This window comes from Macrotis lagotis, chromosome X (assembly GCF_037893015.1).
Source record: "Macrotis lagotis isolate mMagLag1 chromosome X, bilby.v1.9.chrom.fasta, whole genome shotgun sequence".
In the NCBI taxonomy this organism is placed as follows: Eukaryota; Metazoa; Chordata; class Mammalia; order Peramelemorphia; family Peramelidae; genus Macrotis; species Macrotis lagotis.
The window spans coordinates 173,652,174-173,672,381 of NC_133666.1; the positions used below are offsets into that span (position 1 = coordinate 173,652,174).

Below are 20,208 nucleotides of genomic sequence, written 5' to 3' on the forward strand. Positions count from 1 at the left end.
AGGGAGATGCTAATAAATAATTGAATTGATTTGAAGTTCATGTCTTGAGTGTAAATTGATTATACTTATCTTAATTTTTATTCCTGTATCATTCTTTTTTAATAGAAGTATGTTTCAAGTAAATTTAAAAATTCATAATTATTATGAACTTTTAAATAACTGTATTTGTTTTTTTCTTTATTAAATATTTTCCCATTTACATGAAAAAATAGATCTCAAATTTTTTTGTATAATTTTGAGTTACACATTTTTCCCCTGCCTTCCTTTCCTACCCCTCCTCAAAATTCAACAATCCAATATAGCTTATACATGTACAACCATGTTAAACATATTTCTGTATTAATCATCTTACAAAAGAAGAATAAGAACAAAAAGGAAAAAACAAAAATCGAATTAAAAAAAATGAAAATAATATGCATTGGTATGCATTTAGACTCTATAGTTCTTTCTCTGGGTGTAGATAGCATTTTCTATCACAAGTCTTTAAGGAATTGTCTTTAATCATTGCATTGCTGAGAAGAGATAAATCTGTCATAGTTGATCAATAGAACATATCTGTAATATATTCCCTTGTACCACTCTCTCTACTCCTACTACACTTGTAGGCTAGTTCCCCAGAGAGTGATTACTACGTCTCCCATCACAGTTATAGAAGTGGTTCTGATGAGTGTGTGTGAGATCTTTTTCTGGTGCTATAATTCAGTTACATTCACTAGTGTGCCTCCACTCATCTCATGATTATCAATTGATATGTTAACCATCCAGACTTAATTTACTTTTGGAAAGATATTTACTAAGGTGGGTTAAAAAAAAAAAAGCAATTATTTATTATGATAAAGATAGTAGGTGCAAAATATATACCCAAAAAGACTGATTCACTCTCCCACTAGTATATGGGTAGTCCAGGGGAAAAAGACTCTGTTTAGAGAGCTGATGTGGCAAAGCAATCACTCAGCTTCTGGAACTTCTTTTGCCAAAAAGTCCTTAACATATTTATGTTAGGTATAATGCTGCCTTTTTGTTGCTTGTAAAACTTTGAATCTATATTTTCTTCTTTGGACCCAGTCTTTTCTGGGCTCCTGATTTAGATCTTGTTGGTGTCTTAAGAATGGTGTAAAACTGGCTAATAAAAAAAAAAAAAAACAAATCCTCCAGTCCTCTGAACTTGAGGAGATCCTTCTCAGGCCAAAGTGAAAGGGATGAGCCTGAGGTTGAGGTTGAGATATCCTTCTTCCAACCATTTGATTTCCTTCTTTCAAGTGTCTTTCTTTCCCTTCCATCACCAGATTCTTGATTCTTAGATTCCAAATAACTTGCTGGTTAAATATCAATTTTGAATTGTCCTGAGTTTCTACTATTTTTTCGAGAGAGTAGAAAGAGAATGGGAAGGGGAAAGGTTTCTTTATTTGGGAGTTTAGGAACATGAAACTTAGAAATGAAATCCTTGTTAACAAGAGAATATTTTTGTTGTTCTAAATATAGTCCATACCAAAAATAAGGACTTGTACCCTTAAAATAAAACTTCTTTGAGAGAAAAATATATAAAAGAATGTTAAAAATAATCATAAAAATTACTTACATTCTTCAATAAATTATGACTTTTCTATCTGTTAGTACAGATAACTAAGGAAAGGCCAGCTAGGTGACAAAGTAGTTAAAGACTGCCCTGGAGTCAGAAGGATCTGAGTTCAAATCCAGCTTCAGAGACTTGATACTTTCTGTGTGACTTTGGGCAAGTCACTTAAACCCTGATTACCTCACATCCAGGGTCATTTCCAGTTGTCCTGATTCATGTCTGCCCACTGGACCCAGATGACTCCAGAGGAGAAAATGAGCCTGGTGATTTAGCGCAAATACTTATTCAAATACAGTTCATGTGTTTGTTGTGGCATCAGCTCCCAGATGATATAGTCTTCTCTGAGAATGAAGGACAAGCAACAACAACAACAACAGATTACTATCTAGCCACACTTTTTTATCTTCTATTATTCTTGTCTGTATTGTTCCTTTAATCTTGGTAATGTGATGGAGGCTTTCCTCTAGTCTTTTTATATTCTGTGGTTACCAGTGCAACACTTAAAGATGTCTGAATTTTGGCTGTTTCACTTTTACCACACGATTGTCTTCTTTTCTGATTATGCATTTTGTTGATGGCATTCTATATGTCACTTTCATATATATATATATATATATATATATATATATATATATATATATATATATATATATAATTTTTAGATATATGCGGGGTGGGGGGCAGAGCCAAGATGGCAGTGTGGAGGCAGGAATTCCCAGGAACTCTTCCCTAGAAAACTCCAAATGCTGGAAAATTATGATTAACAAAATTCTAGAGTGATGAAACCTACAGAAAGACTGAGGGAAACAATTTTCCAGCCCAAGCAACTTGGTACATATATTCCAATGGACTGGGGTTGGAAAGGGCCTCAGTGCAGCCCAGACCTCAGCTGCACTGTGCACAAGCAAAATAGCTCCAGTCTCCCAACAGTCCTTGGGGTGACTGGGTCCATGACAGTGTGAACAGTTTCCCAACTTCTTGGCCTGGGGATTGATGGAGATGGTTTGGAGGGTCAGTAAACTCTATCTCACTAGAGTGAGCACAGAATTCAGTCCAGCCCTTCCCCAGGAACCCACAGAGCCACCTAGAAGTTGTTTCCAGATGTCTCAGCCCACAGACAGTAAGGGCATTGAGAGAGATTGCAGAGGTCTCTCTGCTCTCTGAGGCAATTCTCTACTACTTTGCTCAAACCCAGATCCAGGTTGCAGTTCTAGAGCCCCATGCTGCTGTAGCAGAGCAGGGATCCTCCTCACAGTTCTAGGGCAAAGGGGAGTGCTTGTGTTCATCCATAGGCCAGGAGATCAGTCAGAGCTTCTCATAAGACTTTGGAAAAATTATGGTCTGAGGAAGGGTATCCCAAGCTTTGGAAGTACATTAAGATCAGGTCAAAGACTGAGGGAATGAGCAAACATCAGAAAAAAATGAATCTGACCATAGAAAAATACTTTGGTCTCATGGAGGATCAAAATGTACACTTAGAAGATGACAAAGTCAAAGCTTCTGTGTCCAAAGCCTCCAAGAAAAATAGGAATTGGTCTCAGGCTGTGAAGAGCTCCAAAAAAAGACTTTGAAAAGCAAGTAAGGGAGGTAGAGGAAAAATTAGGAAGAGAAATGAAAGTGATAGATGTAGGAAAATCATGAAAACCAAGTCAGCAGCTGGTGAAGGTGATACCAAAGATTACCAAAGAAAATAGCATATTGAAAACCACTTTATAGGGTAGCTAGGTGGCACAGTGTATAGAGCACCGGCCCTGGAGTCAGGAGTACTTGAGTCCAAATCTGGCCTCAGACACTTAATAATTACCTAGCTGTGTGGCCTTGGGCAAGCCACTTAACCCCATTTGCCTTGCAAAAACTTTAAAAAAAAGCACTTTAGGTCAAATAGAAAAAGCAGTTCAAAAGGTCAATGAGGAGAATTCCTAAATAAGTAGAATGACTTAAAGATACCTTAAGGAATGCCTTAAAAATGCCAATTGGAAAAGGAGATAAAAAAGCTCTGAAGAAAGTAATCTCTTCAAATGTAGAATGGAGCTAAGGGAAGCTAATAAATTTGTGAGGAATCAATAAATTATAAAATCAAACCAAAAGAATGAAAAACTAGAAGAAAATGTGAAATATCTCATTGAAAAAACAACTGACTCCATTATATTCATTATCCTCATTACATATAATGCTTGCTCATAGTTTTTAGATAGATACTGCATATCATTTTAAAGAATACTCTACTTATTCCTATGCTCTCTAGTGTTTTTAATAGAAATGGGTATTATATTTTGTTAAAAGGTTTTTCTGCATCTATTGAAATAATTGCTTATTTTAGTTTTGATATTGATATGGTCACTTATTATTGATTTTTTTCCTAATATTGACTCAGTCCTTCATTCTTGGTATAATCTCATTTGGTCATAGTATATTATCTTATTAATAAATTGCAATAATCTCATTGCTAATATTTTGCATAAAATTTTACATCAGTATTCATTCCTTAGGGAAGTTGGCCTATAATTTTTGTTCTATCTTTTAACTCTTACCATTTTACCTTTGAGCACCATTTTTGTGTCATAGAATGAATTTGGTACCCTTCTTTGCCTATATTTCTAACCATTTCATTGGAGTTTTTTTTTTTTTGTTTTTGCTTTGTTTGTTTTCTGTTTTTGCAAGGCAATGGGGCTAAGTGACTTGTCCAAGCTAGGTAATTATTAAGTGTTTGAGGTCAGATTGGTCCTCCTGACTCCAGGTCCAGTGTCCTATCCAGTATGCTATCCAGCTGCCCCAATTCAATTCATTCTTTTTTTTCTCAACATTAATTTTTTTTTAGTTTTGTGCCATCTCTATGGCTCATTTCTTTTTTTATATATTTATTCTCTTTTTGTACAAATAATTTTTTATACATTAATAAAATATTCTTGTTTAAAAGTAAACAGAATACCCCTCCCCCACAAAATATAGACTCGCTTGAGTGATAAAGTAAAGGGGAGAAAAAAAATTAAAATTAAAAAAATAGTAATAATTGTAGGTATGGCCAGGTGGCGCAATGGATGGAGCCCCAGCCCTGGAGCCAGGAGCACCGAAGCCCATATCCAGCCCCATATACCCAACAATTACCCAGCCATGTGTCATGCAAGCCACCCCCAACCCCAGTGCCCTGCAAAAACCAAATAAAGAAAAAAAAGACCCAAAATAAAATAAAATAAAATAAAATAGTAATAATAGTAGGGGTGGCTGGGTGGCGGACAGAGCATTGGCCCTTGAGCCAGGAGCACCCAGGTCCAAATCCGGCCTCAGACACCCAAAGATCACCCTGCTATGTGGTTCCAGGCAGGCCACCCAGCCCCATTTGCCCTGTACCCCCCCCCCCCCCAAATAATAATAATAAAAAATGTGCTTCAGTCTTTGTTCTAATACCAACAACTCTGTCGCGGGTGGATCACATTCTTTATGATAAGTCCATTGCAAAAGTTACTTTCATATTTTTCCACTATTGCCGTTGCTGATTGCAGCTCCCTCCTTTTGTATTTCTCCACTACCATGTACTATATTTTCTCTCTCTCTCCTTTCACTCTGACTCTGCTGTAGGGTCACTGAGTGGCACAGCAGACAGATCCCTGGTCCTGGGGCCAAGAGGCCCCGAGCCCCTGTACCACCCCTTAGGCTCAGCATCCACCTGGCCCTATGGTCCCGGACAGGCCATCCAATCCCAGCCCCCCCCCCCCTTTTTAATGATTTTATTTATTTTGAGTTTTACAATTTTTCCCTTGATCTTACTTCCCTCCGACCACCCCTCACAGAAGGCAATTTGTAAGTATTTACATTGTTTCCATGTTATACATTGATCCAAATTGAATGTGATGAGAGAGAAATCATATCCTTAAGGAAGAAACATAAAGTATAGAAAGATCAGACAATAAAATATCAGGTTTTTTCCCCCCCTAAATTAAAGGTAATAGTCCTTTGTCTTTGTTCAAAATCCACAGCTCTTTCTCTGGATACAGATGCTATTCTCCATTGCAGAGAGCCCCAAATTGTCCCTGATTGTTGCACTGATGGAATGAGAGAGTCCATCAAGATTGATCACCGCTCCCAAGTTGCTGTTAGAGTATATAGTGATTTTCTGGTTCTGCGTATCTCACTCAGCATCAATTCATGCAAATCCTTTCAGGCTTCCCTGAATTCCCATCCCTCCTGGTTTCTAATAGAACAATAGTGTTCCATGACATACATATACCATAGTTTGCTAAGCCATTCCCCAAATGAAGGACATTTACTTGATTTCCAATTCCTTGCCACCACAAATAGGGCTGCTATGAATATTTTTGTAGAAGCACCACTCTATTTCTTAGCCAATACCAGACAGTTTTGATGACTGATGATTTATAATATAATTTTAGATCAGGTAGGGCTAAGCCACCTTCTTTTGCACTTTTTTTCCATTAAATCTCTGGAAATTCTTGACTTTTTATTTCTCCAGATGAATTTACTAACTTTTTATAACCCATTAAAGTAATTTTTTTGGAATTTTGATTGGTAAGGTACTAAGCAGGTAGTTTAGTTTTGGTAGAATTGTCATTTTTGTGGGGCAGCTAGGTTGCATAGTGGATAAAGCAGCAGTCCTGGAGTCAGAAGTACCTTGTTCAAATCCGGCCTCAGACACTTAATAATTACCTAGCTGTGTGGCCTTGGGCAAGCCACTTAACCCCATTGCCTTGTAAAAAAAAACTAAAAAAAATTGTCATTTTTATTGCATTACCTCTACCTATCCATGAGCAGTTAATGTTTGCCCAGTTATTTAAATCTGATTTAATTTGTGTGAGAATTGTTTTATAATTGTTTTCAAAAATTTTCTGATTTTGCCTTGGCAAATAGACTCCCAGGTATTTTATATTGTCTGAGGGGATTTGTCTTTCTAGCTCCTCCTGCTGTATCTTGCTAGTCATGTGTAGAAAAGTTGAGGATTTATGAAAGTTTATTTTATATCCTGCATCTTTGCTAAAATTACTAATTGTTTCCAGTAGTTTTTTGGATGATTTCTTGGGATTCTCTAGGTATGCCATCATGTCATCTAAAAAGAGTGAGAGTTTTGTCTCCTCCTTCCCAATTCTAATTCCTTCAATTTCTTTTTCTTCTCTAATTGCTGAAGCTAGCATTTCTAATACGATATTGAATAGTAGTGGTGATAATGGGCATCCTTGTTTCACCCCTAATCTTACTGGGAATGCCTCTAACCTCTCCCCATTGAATATAGTGCTTGTTGATGGTTTCAGATAGATACTGCTTATTATACTAAGGAACATTCCATTTATTCCTACACTCTTTAGTGTTTTTAATAGGAATGGATGCTGTATTTTGTCAAAAGCTTTTTCGGCATATATTGATATGATCATATAATTTCTGATAGGTTGATATAATTGATTATACTGTTTTCCTAATATTGAACCATCCCTGCATTGCTGGGGTGAATCCTACTTGGTCAAAATGTATTATCCTAGTGATAACTTGTTGTAATCATTTTACTAAGATTTTATTTAAGATTTTTGCATCTATGTTCATCAGGGAGATAGGTGTATAATTTTCTTTCTCTGTCTTAACTCTTCATAGTTTAGGTATCAGCACCATATTGGTGTCATAGAAAGAGTTAAGCAAAGTTCCGTCTTCCCCATTTTTCCAAAGAGTTTATATAGAATTGGAACTAATCGTTCCTTAAACGTTTGGTAGAATTCACTTGTGAATCCATCAGGCCCTGGAGATTTTTTCTTAGACAGTTCAATGATGGCTTGTTGAATTTCTTTTTTCTGAGATAGGGTTGTTTAGGGATTTAATCTCCTCCTCATTTATCCTGGGCAATTTATATTTTTGTAACTCTTCATCCATTTCACTTAGATTGTCAAATTTATTGGCATAGAGTTGGGCAAAATAATTCTGAATAATTACTTTAATTTACTCCTCATTGATGGTGAGTTCACCTTTTTCATTTATGATACTAGCAATTTGGTTTTCTTCTTTCTTTTTTTTAAATCAAATTGACCAGAGGTTTATCAATTTCTTTTCATAAAATCAACTCTTGGTTTTATTTATTAATTCAATAGTTTTTTGCTTTCAATTTTATTAATTTCTCCTTTAATTTTTTAGGATTTATAATTTGGTATTTAATTGGGGGTTTTAATTTGTTCTTTCTCTAATTTTTTTAGTTGCATATTTAGTTCATTGATTTCCTCTGTCTCTAATTTATTCATGTAAGCATTTAAAGATATATATCCCCTGACAGCTGCTTTGAGTGAATCCCATAGGTTTTGGTATGTTGTTTCATTATTGTCATTATCTGGAATGAAATAATTTTTTCTACAATTTGTTGTTTGATCCACTCATTCTTTTTTTTTTTAATTTTTATTAAAGATATTACTTGTTTTAGTTTACCCCAATCTTGCTTCCCTCCCCCCACCCCCACCCCACAGATAGCACTCTGTCAGTCTTTACTTTGTTTCCATGTTGTACCTCGATCCAAATTGGGTATGATGAGAGAGAAATCATATCCTTAAAGAGAACAGAATTCTCAGAGGTAACCAGATCAAACCATAAGACATCTCGGTTTTTTTTTCCCGAATTAAAGGGAATATTCCTTGTAGTTTGTTCAAACTCCACAGCTCCTTATCTAGCTACAGATGGTACTCTCCTTTGCAGACAGCCAAAAATTGTTCCCAATTGTTGCACTGATGGAATGAGCAAGTCCTTCAAGGTTGAACATCACTCCCATGTTGCTGTTAGGGTGTACAGTGTTTTTCTGGTTCTGCTCACTCAGCATCAGTTCATACAAATCCCTCCAGGTTTCCCTGAAATCCTGTCCCTCCTGGTTTCTAATAGAACAATAGTGTTCCATGACATACATATACCACAGTTTGCTAAACCATTCCCCAATTGAAGGACATTTACTGGATTTCCAATTCTTTGCCACCACAAACAGGGCTGCTATAAATATTTTTGTACAATTAATGTTTTTACCCTTTTTCCTCATCTCTTCAGGGTATAGACCCAGTAGTGGTATTGCTGGGTCAAAGGGTATGCACATTTTTGTTGCCCTTTGGGCATAGTTCCAAATAACTCTCCAGAAGGGTTGGATGAGTTCACAGCTCCACCAACAGTGTAATAGTGTCCCAGATTTCCCACATCCCTTCCAACAATGATCATTTATCCTTCCTGGTCATACTGGCCAATCTGAGAGGTGTGAGGTGGTACCTCAGAGAAGCTTTAATTTGCATTTCTCTAATAATTAATGATTTAGAGCATTTTTTCATATGGCTATGGATTGCTTTGATCTCCTCATCTGTAAATTGCCTTTGCATATCCTTTGACCATTTGTCAATTGGGGAATGGCTTTTTGTTTTAAAAATATGACTCAGTTCTCTGTATATTTTATAAATGAGTCCTTTGTCAGAATCATTAGTTGTAAAGATTGTTTCCCAATTTACTACTTTTCTTTTGATCTTGATTACATTGGTTTTATCTGTGTAAAAACTTTTTAATTTAATGTAATTGAAATCATCTAATTGGTTTTTAGTGATGTTCTCCAACTCTTCCTTAGTCATAAACTGTTCCCCTTTCCATAGGTCTGACAGGTAGACTAGTCTTTGGTCTTCTAATTTGCTTATAGTATTGTTTTTTATGTCTATGTCCTGTAACCATTTGGATTGTATCTTGGTAAAGGGTGTGAGGTGTTGGTCTAATCTAAGTTTCTTCCATACTAACTTCCAATTATCCCAGCAGTTTTTATCAAAGAGGGAGTTTTTATCCCAGTGGCCTGACTCTTTGGGTTTATCAAACAGCAGATTACTATAATCCTCTCCTGCTTTTACACCTAGTCTATTCCACTGGTCCACCACTCTTATTTCTTAGCCAATACCAAACACTTTTGATGACTGATGCTTTATAATATAATTTTAGATAGGGTAGTGCTAAGCCACCTTTGTTTGCATTTTTTTCATTAAGCTCCTGGCAATTCTTGACTTTTTATTTCTCCATATGAATTTACTTACAATTTTTTCTAGCTCATTAAAGTAATTTTTTGGAATTTTGATTGGTAGGGCACTAAACAGATAGTTTAGTTTTGTAGAATTGTCATTTTTATTATATTAGCTCTACCTATCCATGAGCAGTTGATATTTTCCCAGTTATTTAAATCTGATTTAATTTGTGTGAGAAGTGTTTTATAATTGTTTTCAAAAAGATTCTGAGTCTGTCTTGGCAAATAGACTCCCAAGTATTTTACACTGTCTGAGGTTACTTTGAATGGAATTTCTCTTTCTAGCTCTTCCTGCTGTTTCTTGCTAGTCATATATAGGAAAGTTGAGGATTTATGGGGGTTTATTTTATAACCTGCAACTTTGCTAAAATTGCTAATTGTTTCCAGTAGTTTTTTAGATGATTTCTTGGGATTCTCTAGGTAGACCATCATGTCATCTGCGAATAGTGAGAGTTTTGTCCCTTCCTTCCCAATTCTAATTCCTTTAATTTCTTTTTCTTCTCTAATTGCTGATGCTAACATTTCTAATACAATATTGAATAGTAGTGGTGATAATGGGCACCCTTGTTTAACCCCTGATCTTATTGGGAATGCCTCTAACCTCACCCCATTGAGTATAATGCTTGTTGATGGTTTCAGATAGATACTGCTAATTATTTTAAGGAACAGTCCATTTATTCCTACACTCTCTAGTGTTTTTAATAGGAATGGATGCTATATTTTGTCAAAAGCTTTTTCAGCATCTATTGATATGATCATAAGGTTTCTGATAGGTTTGTTATTGATATAATTGAGTATACTAACAGTTTTCCTAATATTGAACCAACCCTGCATTCCTGGAATAAATCCTACTTGATCATAATGTATTATCCTAGTGATGACTTGTTGTAGTCGTTTTGCTAAGATTTTATTTAGGATTTTTGCATCTATATTCATCAGGGAAATAGGTCTATAATTTTCTTTCTCTGTTTTAACTCTGACTGGTTTAGGTAGCAGTACCATATTGGTTTCATAGAAAGAGTTAGGCAGAGTTCCATCTTTCCCTATTTTTCCAAAGAGTTTATATAGGATTGGAACCAATTGTTCCTTAAATGTTTGGTAGAATTCACTTGTGAATCAGGCCCTGGAGATTTTTTTCTAGGGACTTCACTAATGGCTTGTTGAATTTCTTTTTCTAAGATAGGGTTGTTCAGGTATTTAATCTCTTCTTCATTTAACCTAGGCAACTTATATTTTTATAAATATTCATCCATTTCACTTAGATTATCAAATTTATTGGTGTAAAGTTGGGCAAAATAATTTCAAATTATTACTGTAATTTCCTCATTGGTGGTGAGTTCACCTTTTTCATTTATAATACTAGCAATTTGGTTTTCTTCTTTCTTTTCTTTTTTTTTAATCAAATTGACCAGAGGTTTATCAATTTTATTGGTTTTTTCATAATACCAACTTTTGGTTTTATTTATTAATTCAATAGTTTTTTTGCTTTCAATTTCATTAATTTCTCCTTTGATTTTTAAAATTTCTAATTTGGTATTTGATTGGGGATTTTTGATTTGTTCTTTCTCTAATTTTTTTAGTTGCATGTTTAGTTCATTGATTTCCTCTTTCTCCAATTTAGTCATATAAGCATTTAGAGCTATAATATATCCCCTGACAGTTGCTTTGAATGAATCCCATAGGTTTTGGTATGTTGTTTCATTATTATCATTATCTAGGACAAAATGGTTAATTCTTTCTATAATTTGTTTTTTGGTTCACTCATTTTTTAAGATGAGGTTATTCAGTTTTCAGTTTCCAATTTGCTCTGGGACTATATCTCCTTGGCCCAGTATTGCATATGACTTTTATTGCTTTGTGATCTGAGAAAGATGTATTCACTATTTCTGCCTTTCTGCAGTTGATCATTAGGTTTTTATGTCCTAGTACATGGTCAGTTTTTGTATAAGTTTCATGTACTGCAGAGAAAAAGGTATATTCCTTCCTATCCCCATTCAGTTTCCTCCATAAATCTATCATATCTAATTTTTCTAACAAATATTTACCTCCCTAATTTCTTTCTTGTTTGTTTTATGATTTGATTTATCTAGATCTGATAGCGGGAGGTTGAGGTCTCCTACTAGTAGAGTTTTGCTGTCTATATCTTCCTGTAATTCTTTCAGCTTCTCCTCTAAGAATTTGGGTGCTGTCCCACTGGGTGCATATATATTCAATATTGAAATGACTTTATTGTCTATGGTACCTTTTAGGAGGATAAAGTTTCCTTCCTTATCTCTTTTAACGTTATCTATTTTTGCTGCTGCTTTGTCTGAGATAAGGATTGCTACCCCTGCTTTTTTTACTTCAGCTGAAGCAAAATATATTTTGCTCCAACCTTTTACCTTTACTCTATATGTATCTCTCTGCTTCAGATGAGTTTCTTGTAAGCAGCATATTGTAGGATTCTGGTTTTTAGTCCACTCTGCTATTTGCTTGCGTTTTAAGGGAGAGTTCATCCCATTCACATTCAAGGTTATGATTACTAATTCTTTATTGCCCTCCATGCTATCTTCCCTCTGTTTGTATTTTTCCCCCTTTCCCCTCCTTTTATCCATATTCCCCAGTATTTTGTTTTTGAATACCACCCCCTTCAGTGTGTTTGCCCTCCTATATCACACCCTCCCCTTTCTTTCCCCTTACCCTCTTCCCTTCCCTTCCTTTTGTTATTTCCCCTTATTTCCTCCACTCCCCTTCCCTTTCTCTGTCCCCCCTCCCCTTTTCCTCTTTTACTTCTTGAAAGGTTAGATGTTTTATAAGTTAACTGAGTATGTTAGGTTGACTTTAATCCAAGTCTGATGAGAAGAAGATTCAGGTGTTTCTCCTCTACTCCCTTCTTCCCCTCTATTACCATAGGTTTTTTGTACCTCTTAGTGTAATGAAATTTGTCCCATTCAGTCCCCTCCTTCCTCCCGTCTCTTTCCTTTCCCCCTTTTTAGGGAGGTAGTGTATTTTTTTTAGATCATTCTATCTAAGTCATAGAAAATTCTGAGTGTCTGTTCAGTATATTCTGTTGAATAGAGTCCAAATTCCTGAGAGTTATTAGAGTCTTTCTCCCCAGTGGAGTTAAAGCCAGTTACATCTCATTAGATATCAGTCTCATGGATAGGTCATGGATGTCCATCATTTCTGGCTAGGTATATTCTCTCTGTTAAGAATTACCTTTCTCAGGATTTATGAGAGTCTCTACCCCTGCCCCCCCCCCCCCATGCTGGGATATAGCCAGTTTCAACTTGCTGGATTGCATTTTACCGCCCCCCCTCTTTTTATTTTTACCTTTTCATGTGTCTCTTGAACCTCCTGTTTGATATCCAAATTTTCTGTTTAGCTCTGGTCTTTTCATCAGAAATTTTTGGAATTCTTCCATTTCGTTAAATGTCCATCTTTTTCCCTGGAAGAGAAGGCTTAGCTTTGCAGGAAAGTAGATTCTTGGCTGCGTTCCAAGCTCCCGTGCTCTTCGAAATATCTCGTTCCAGGCACTTCAATCCCTTAAAGTTGATGCAGCCAGGTCCTGCGTGATTCATACTGTGGCTCCTTGATATTTAAATTGTTTCTTTCTGGCTGCTTGCAGGATTTTCTCTTTTATCTGATAGTTCTGGAGTTTGGCCACAACATTCCTTGGTGTTTTCCTTTTAGGATCTTTTTCTGGTGGGGATCGATGTACTCTTTCAATGACTACTTTGCCCTCTGATTCCATGATGTCAGGGCAGTTTTCCATCACTAGATCCTGTAATATTAAGTCCAGGCTTTTTTTCTCTTCAATGTTTTCAGGAAGTCCTATAATTTTCAGGTTGCCCCTCCTCGATCTATTCTCGAGGTCAGTGGTTTTGTTGATGAGGTATTTCACATTTGCTTCTATTTTTTCTATTTTTTGATTTTGTTTAACTGACTCTTGCTGTCTCGTGGAGTCATTAGTTTCTGTAGACTCCATTATTTTTGGGGGGAGGAGTTTTCTTCATTAACCTTTTCCAATTGGTCAATTCTACTTTTGAAAGAGCTTTCCATTTGACCAATTGAGGTTTTGAGAGAATTAATTTCTTTTTGCATTTGCTCATTTGAGGATCTGAGAGAATTATTCTCATTTTGTAGTTTTCCAATTGATGATCCGAGAGATTTATTCTCCTTTTGTGTTTGTCCAGTTGTACTTTCTAAGGTTTTGTTTTCTTGTTGCAAGGTATTGTCTCCCCCAAATTTTCCAGTTGATTTTTAAGCTCCTTCCTTATTTCTTCAAGGAAGTCTTTCTGTCCTGGAGACCAGATTGTATTCTCCTCAGATGTTCCAGGTCTCTCTAGGTTGGGGTCTTTCCCTTCCTGGAATTTTTCTATGGATCTACCTTTCCACTGACCCTTCTTCATTATACTAAGATCCTTGAGTTGGGTGGGGCTGGTTCACCTGGGCTTGGGATCTCTAAAGGCTTTACTGAGTGCAATTTCTCTGGCTGGCCAGTAGGAGGTGCTGGTTGCCCGCTCTGGGGTGTCTGTGACCTTGGTTGGGAGGCCTTCTCTCTTTGCTTGAGGGAGGGAATTGGAGCTATTGAATTCTTTTGCCTTCATTCATTGGTGGGCATTACCCTGGCCTGAGGTGTTTCCTCAGCTGGGCTGGTTCTTTTGCTCATACACCTGGGCCTGAGGCAGAAATAATTTGCATTTGTTTGGGAGGAAGCCTCAGTGTAATGGAGGCGTGGGCTCAGAGTTTCTCAGACCTGAGGAGCCCAGGGATGGTGTCTGTAGCTGTCCTGCACCGGACCTCTCCCCGCAGCCCCTTCCCCAAGCTCCAGGGGGACAGCACCAACAACAGCACCTCTGCTTCCCCGCGGACCCAAGCCCCCTTTGTCCAGCCCCATCGCTGATCCAGCAGGTCTGGCTCTCGGGCCCTCAGACTCCAGGTTCCGATTCAGCTGTTGGTCTGGCTGATCTTCCCTGGGAGCTCAGACTCACCTGCCAGTACTCAGCCAAGGTGGCTGTGGGAGACAAATCCTGAGGTAGATTTTCCTCTCCTGACTTTTCTTTCTGGATTTCCTGGTTCAGATTTCTTTTAAGAGGTTTGTTTCTTGTGATAGATGGGGAAGAGATCAGGAGACTTTAGAATTGTGCCTGTCTTCTCTCCGCCATCTTGGCCGGAAGTTCACTCATTCTTTAAAATGAGGTTATTTAGTTTCCAATTAGTTCTGGGTCTATATCTCCCTCACCCAATATTGCTTATCATTTTTATTGCACTGTGATCTGAGAAAGTTGTATTCACTATTTCTGCCTTTCTACAGTTGATCATTAGGTTTTTATGCCCTAGTACATGGTCAATTTTTGTATAAGTACCATGTACTACAGAGAAAAAGGTATATTCCTTTCTATCCCCATTCAGTTTCCATCATAAGTCTATCATACCTGGTTTTTCTAACAATCTATTTACCTCCTTAACTTCTTTCTTGTTTATTTTATAATTTGATTTATCTAGATCTGATAGTGGGAGGTTGAGGTCTCCCAGTAGTAGAATTTTGTTGTCTATGTCTTCGTGAAGTTCTTTCAGCTTCTCCTCTGAGAATTTGGATGCTATCCCATTGGGTTCATATATATACATAAATATATATGTATGTATTCCATATTGAAATCACTTTATTGTCTATGGTACCTTTTAGGAGGATATAGTTTCCTTCCTTATCTCTTTTTTTTTTTGCAAGGCAAATGGGGTTAAGTGACTTGCCCAAGGCCACACAACTAGGTAATTATATTGAAGTGTCTGAGATCAGATTTGAACTCAGGTACTCCTGGCTCCAGGGCCAGTGCTCTATCTACTGTGCCACCTAGCTGCTCCTCCTTATCTCTTTTAATGCTATCTATTTTTGCAGCTGCTTTGTCTGAGATAAGGATTGCTACCCCTGCTTTTTTTTTTACTTTAGCTGAAGCAAAATATATTTTACTCCAACCTTTTAGCTTTACTCTATATGTATCTCTCTGCTTCAAATGAATTTCTTGTAGGCAGCATGTTGTAGGATTCTGGTTTTTAATCCACTCTGCTATTCACTTACATTTTAAGGGAGAGTTGATCCCATTCACATTCAAAGTTATAATTACTAACTTTTTATTGCCTTCCATGCTATCTTCCCTCTGTTTGTATTCTCCCTCCCTTATCCATATTCCCCAGTATTTTATTTCTGAATACACCATCTTTGGTGTGTTTGCCCTCCTATATCAATCCCCCTCCCCTTTATTTCCCCTTTCCCTTTTTCACTTTTCCCTTCTCTTCCTTCTTTTAGTTCCCCTTTTTTCTCTCCTTCCTTGTCTCTGTCCCCCCCCCCCCCTCTCCTTTTCCCCTTTTAATACTTGAAAGGTTAGGCATTTTTTAATTTAACTGAGTATGTGTATAAGTTAACTTTAAGCCAAGTCTGATGAGAGGAAGATTCAGGTGTTTCTCATCTCCCTTCTTCCCTTCTGTTACCGTAGTTCTTTTGGACCTCTTAATGTAATGAGATTTACCCCATTCAGTCCCCTCCCTCCTCCCATCTCTTTCCTATCCCCCTTTTTAAACGACTGGGAGAGTCTTTAAAAGTTAAAAGACTGGGAGAGTCTCTACATAAGCATCTCTCCTCTTGGCAAAGGGAGGAATGCTTTGGGCACCTCCTAAAGAGGAATGGACTTGGGTTCTGATGGTTTCCATATTTCCAACTGGTCCTGTTCCAGGGATAAAGTGGAGGAGGGGAAGAGGAAGATGGTGTAAAGGTTTCCATCATAGAAGACTTCTCTTTATTAGAAGAATTCTAAGCTTGGTTTAAAGCCCTTATGGTATGGTGGCAAAATCTCAGGAAGGAGACCCAGAGGGTCTAAGGACAAATCTTTGCATTCCTATTTATTAGCTCTATGGTCTTGGGCAAGTCTCTTTCTTTTGGCTCTGTTGCTAGTGTTTCTTCTAGCTTTGTCCCGTGATTAAGAAGTTTCATTCAGGAGGTGATCATTCCTATGGGGTTCCACAGGGGCTCTGTGGAAGAAGGTACCGTCTACCTCTATAATTATCAACAGACCTAGAAGGAAGGACTCGTTTTTGAGTCTCTTTTAGAGGGGAAAAAGAAAAGCTGTGCTTTGGCTCCCTGCTTTGATGTGTATTTAAATTTTATTCCCACCTTCCTTTAGTGTTTCTGCTGCTAAATGGTAAAGCATCTGGGGTCTGACTTTGAATACCTTAAAATCTCTCTCAGCCACTGTCTTATTTCCAAATGAAGTTCCTTTGTAATTAAAAAAAAAAAACGAAAAGAAAATTCTGAGTATCCATCACTTCTAGCTAAGTATATTCTATCTAATAGAGTTACAATTCTTGAGAGTTATTAGTCTTTCTCCCAGGTAGGATTATAGCCACCTTTATCCCATTCGATAGCACTCTCATGGATAAGTCATGAATGCCCATCACTTCTGGCTAAGTATAGAGTTACAATTAGTTACAATTAGTGTTAGAGTTACAATTCTCAAGAGTTATGAAAATCTTTTCCCCATGTTGGGATATAGCCAGTTTCATCCTATTGGATAGTAGATTTTTCTTTCTTTACCCTCCCCACCTTTTTTTACCTTTTCATGTGTCTCTTGAACCTCCTGATGTCCAAATTTTCTATTTAGTTCTGGTCTTTTCATCAGCAATTTTTGGAATTCTTCCAATTCATTAAATGTACATCTTTTCCCCTGAAGAAGAAGGCTCAGCTTTGCCAGATAGTGAATTCTTGCCTGTATTCCATGCTCCCTTGCTTTCTGTAATATCTCATCCCAGGCCCTTTGATCCCTTAATGTTGATGCAGCTAGGTCCTGTGTAATCCTTACTGTTGCTCCTTGGCATTTAAATTGTTTCTTTCTGGCTGTTTGCAGTATTTCCTCTTTTATCTGATAGTTCTGGAATTTGGCTACAACATTTCTTGGTGTTTTCATTTTAGGATCTCCTTCCAGATGTATTCTTTCGATAACTACTTTGCCCTCTGGTTCCATGATGTCAGGGCAGTTTTCCATCACTATATCCTATAATATTAAGTCCAGGATTTTTTTCTCTTCAATGTTTTCAGGAAGTCCAGTAATTCTCAGGTTGCCCCTCCTCTATCTGTTCTCAAGGTCAGTGGTTTTGCTGATGAGGTATTTTTCATTTTCTTCTATTTTTTTCTATTTTTTAGTTCTGTTTAACAGGCTCTTGCTGTCTCATAAAGTCATTAGTTTCCACAGACTCCATTCTTTTTTTAAGAGAGAAGTTTTCTTCATTTACCTTTTACAACTCCTTTTCCATTTGGTCACTTCTATTTTTGAAAGAGCTTTCCATTTGACCAATTGAGGTTTTGAGAGAATTATTTTATTTTTGCATTTGTCCAATTGAGGATCTGAGAGAATTATTCTCATTTTGTATTTGTCTGATTGTATTTTCCAGTGATTTGTTTTCTTGTTGCAAGGTGTTAATCTTCTCTTGGATTTCTTTTCCCAAATTTTCCAATTGATTTTTAAACTCCTTCCTTATTTCTTCAAGGAAGTCTTTCTGTGCTGGAGTCCAGATCATATTCTCCTCAGAGGTACTAGGTCTCTCTGAGTTAGAGTCTTTTCCTTCCAAGAATTTTTCTATGTATCTACCTTGCCACTGACCATTTCTTCATTTTGCTAGGACCTTGAGATGGGGAGGGGCTGGTTCACAGAGGTTTAGTGTTGGGATCCCTAGAGGCTTTACTCACTGAGTGTGATATCTCCAGCTGGCCAGTAGGGGGTGCCAGTTGATTTGCTCACTGAGTGTAATTTCTCCAGCTGGCCAATAGGGGGTGCTGGTTGCTTTCTCTGGAGTGTCTGTGACCTTGATTGAGGCCTTCTCCCTTACCCTGGAGGGAGTGGTTGAAACTGTTAAATCCTTTTGCCTTCAATCAGTGGTGGGCTTTACCCTGGGGTGAGGTCATCCCTCTCCCTGTTGTCCGCTGAGTTGATTTTTCTGCTCACATACCTAAGCCTAGGGCAGAAGGTCTGTAATTGTGTTTGTTCTGGGTAGAGACTTCAGTGGTAATGGTGTGGACTTGGAGTTCCTCAGACCAGAGGAGCCCAGGGATAATGTCTGCAACGTTCCTGCACCAGAACTCCCCGCCCCCCCCCCCCCCCACAGCCCTGTCAGTGAGCTCCAGATGGTCAGCACCAACACCAATGCCTCTACTCCCTAGCTGACCCAAGCCCCCCCCCCCCCCCCCCCCCCGCCCCCAGTGTTCTAGCCCTGCCCCTGATCAAGCAGGTCCAGCGACTCCTTGGCTCCAACCCCACTGCTAATCTGTGGCTGATCCACCCTCTGCACCCAGATTCACCAAATGTGGCAGACAAATCCTGAGGTAGATGTTCTTTCTCCTGGTTTTTCTTTCTGAGTTGTGTGGTTCAGATTTCTGTTAAGAGATTTGTTTCATATCATAGATGGGGAAAGATCAGGAGACTTTAGAACTGTGCCTGTCTTCTCTCTGCCATCTTGGCAGGAAGTCCAATTCATTCTTTAAATATTTGATAGGGTTCTCCTGTAAAATTCATCTGGCCCTGGAGATTTTTTCTTAGGGAGTTCATCAGTAGCTTGTTTAATTTCTTTTTTCTGAAATTGGGTTATATAAGTATTTTATTTCTTCTTCTGTTAATCTGGACAGTTTCTATTTTGTAAATATTTCTCCATGTCACTTAGATTGTCAGATGTATTAGAATATAATTAGGCAAAATAGCTCCTAATTATTGATTTTATTTATTTTTCATTTTCATTTTTAATACTAGTAATTTGATTTTCTTCTTTCTTTTTATTTAATAAAATTAACCAAAGATTTATCTATTTTATTGTTTTTTTCCAAAAAAACTCTTAATTTTATTTATTAGTTTAATAATTTCTTTCTTGTTTACCTTTTTATGCTTCTCTTGAGTCTTGTATTTGTATTTTGAATTTTCTCTTCAGTTCTGGTCTTTTCATCAGAAATTTTTCTGATTTCATTGAATGTCCATCTTTTCTCCTGAAAGATTATGCTTAGTCTTGCTGGGCAGTTGATGCTTGGTTGTAATCCAGCCTCCCTTGCTGACTATCATAGCCTAATCCCTCTGATACTTTAATGTAGAAACTTCTAAGCACTATGTAATCCTGACTGTACCTCCTTGATATTTTGATTGTTTCTTTATGACTGCTTGAATATTTGCTCCTTGGCCTGATAATTCTGGAATTTGACAGCTATATTCCTTGGGGTTTTCATTTTGGAATCTCTTTCAGGACATGATCAATAAATTCTTTTAATTACTGTTTTACTTTCTGGTTCTAGACTATTGTGGCAGCTTTCCTTGATAATTTCTCTAAGATGCTGCTAGGCCTTTTTTTTCCCAGTTGATATTTTATTTTATTTTTCCAGTTGTGTGTTATGAAAGTTTTTCAACATTAATCCCACATGCATATGCATATTTTTAAGTTGCATAATTTCCTTCTACCCTCTCTTTCTACCCCCCTCCCCTCAGCAGTGAATAACTTAGTGAATTTTGTACATGGACATTTAATATTTTTACAGAGTAGTCATTTTCTGAATGGGAAATTACGATTAGGAAAAGAAAGAAAGCCATGAGATAGGAAAGAAATACATGAGAAATTT

General features: G+C 37.3%; 1 protein-coding gene across 9 annotated transcripts in view; it reads left to right on the forward strand.

Annotated features, from left to right (window-relative positions):
- Nucleotides 1-20,208, forward strand: part of AOPEP (aminopeptidase O (putative)) — a 632,574-nt gene that overhangs the window by 82,288 nt on the left and 530,078 nt on the right. The gene's annotated exons all lie outside the window — the stretch shown is intronic.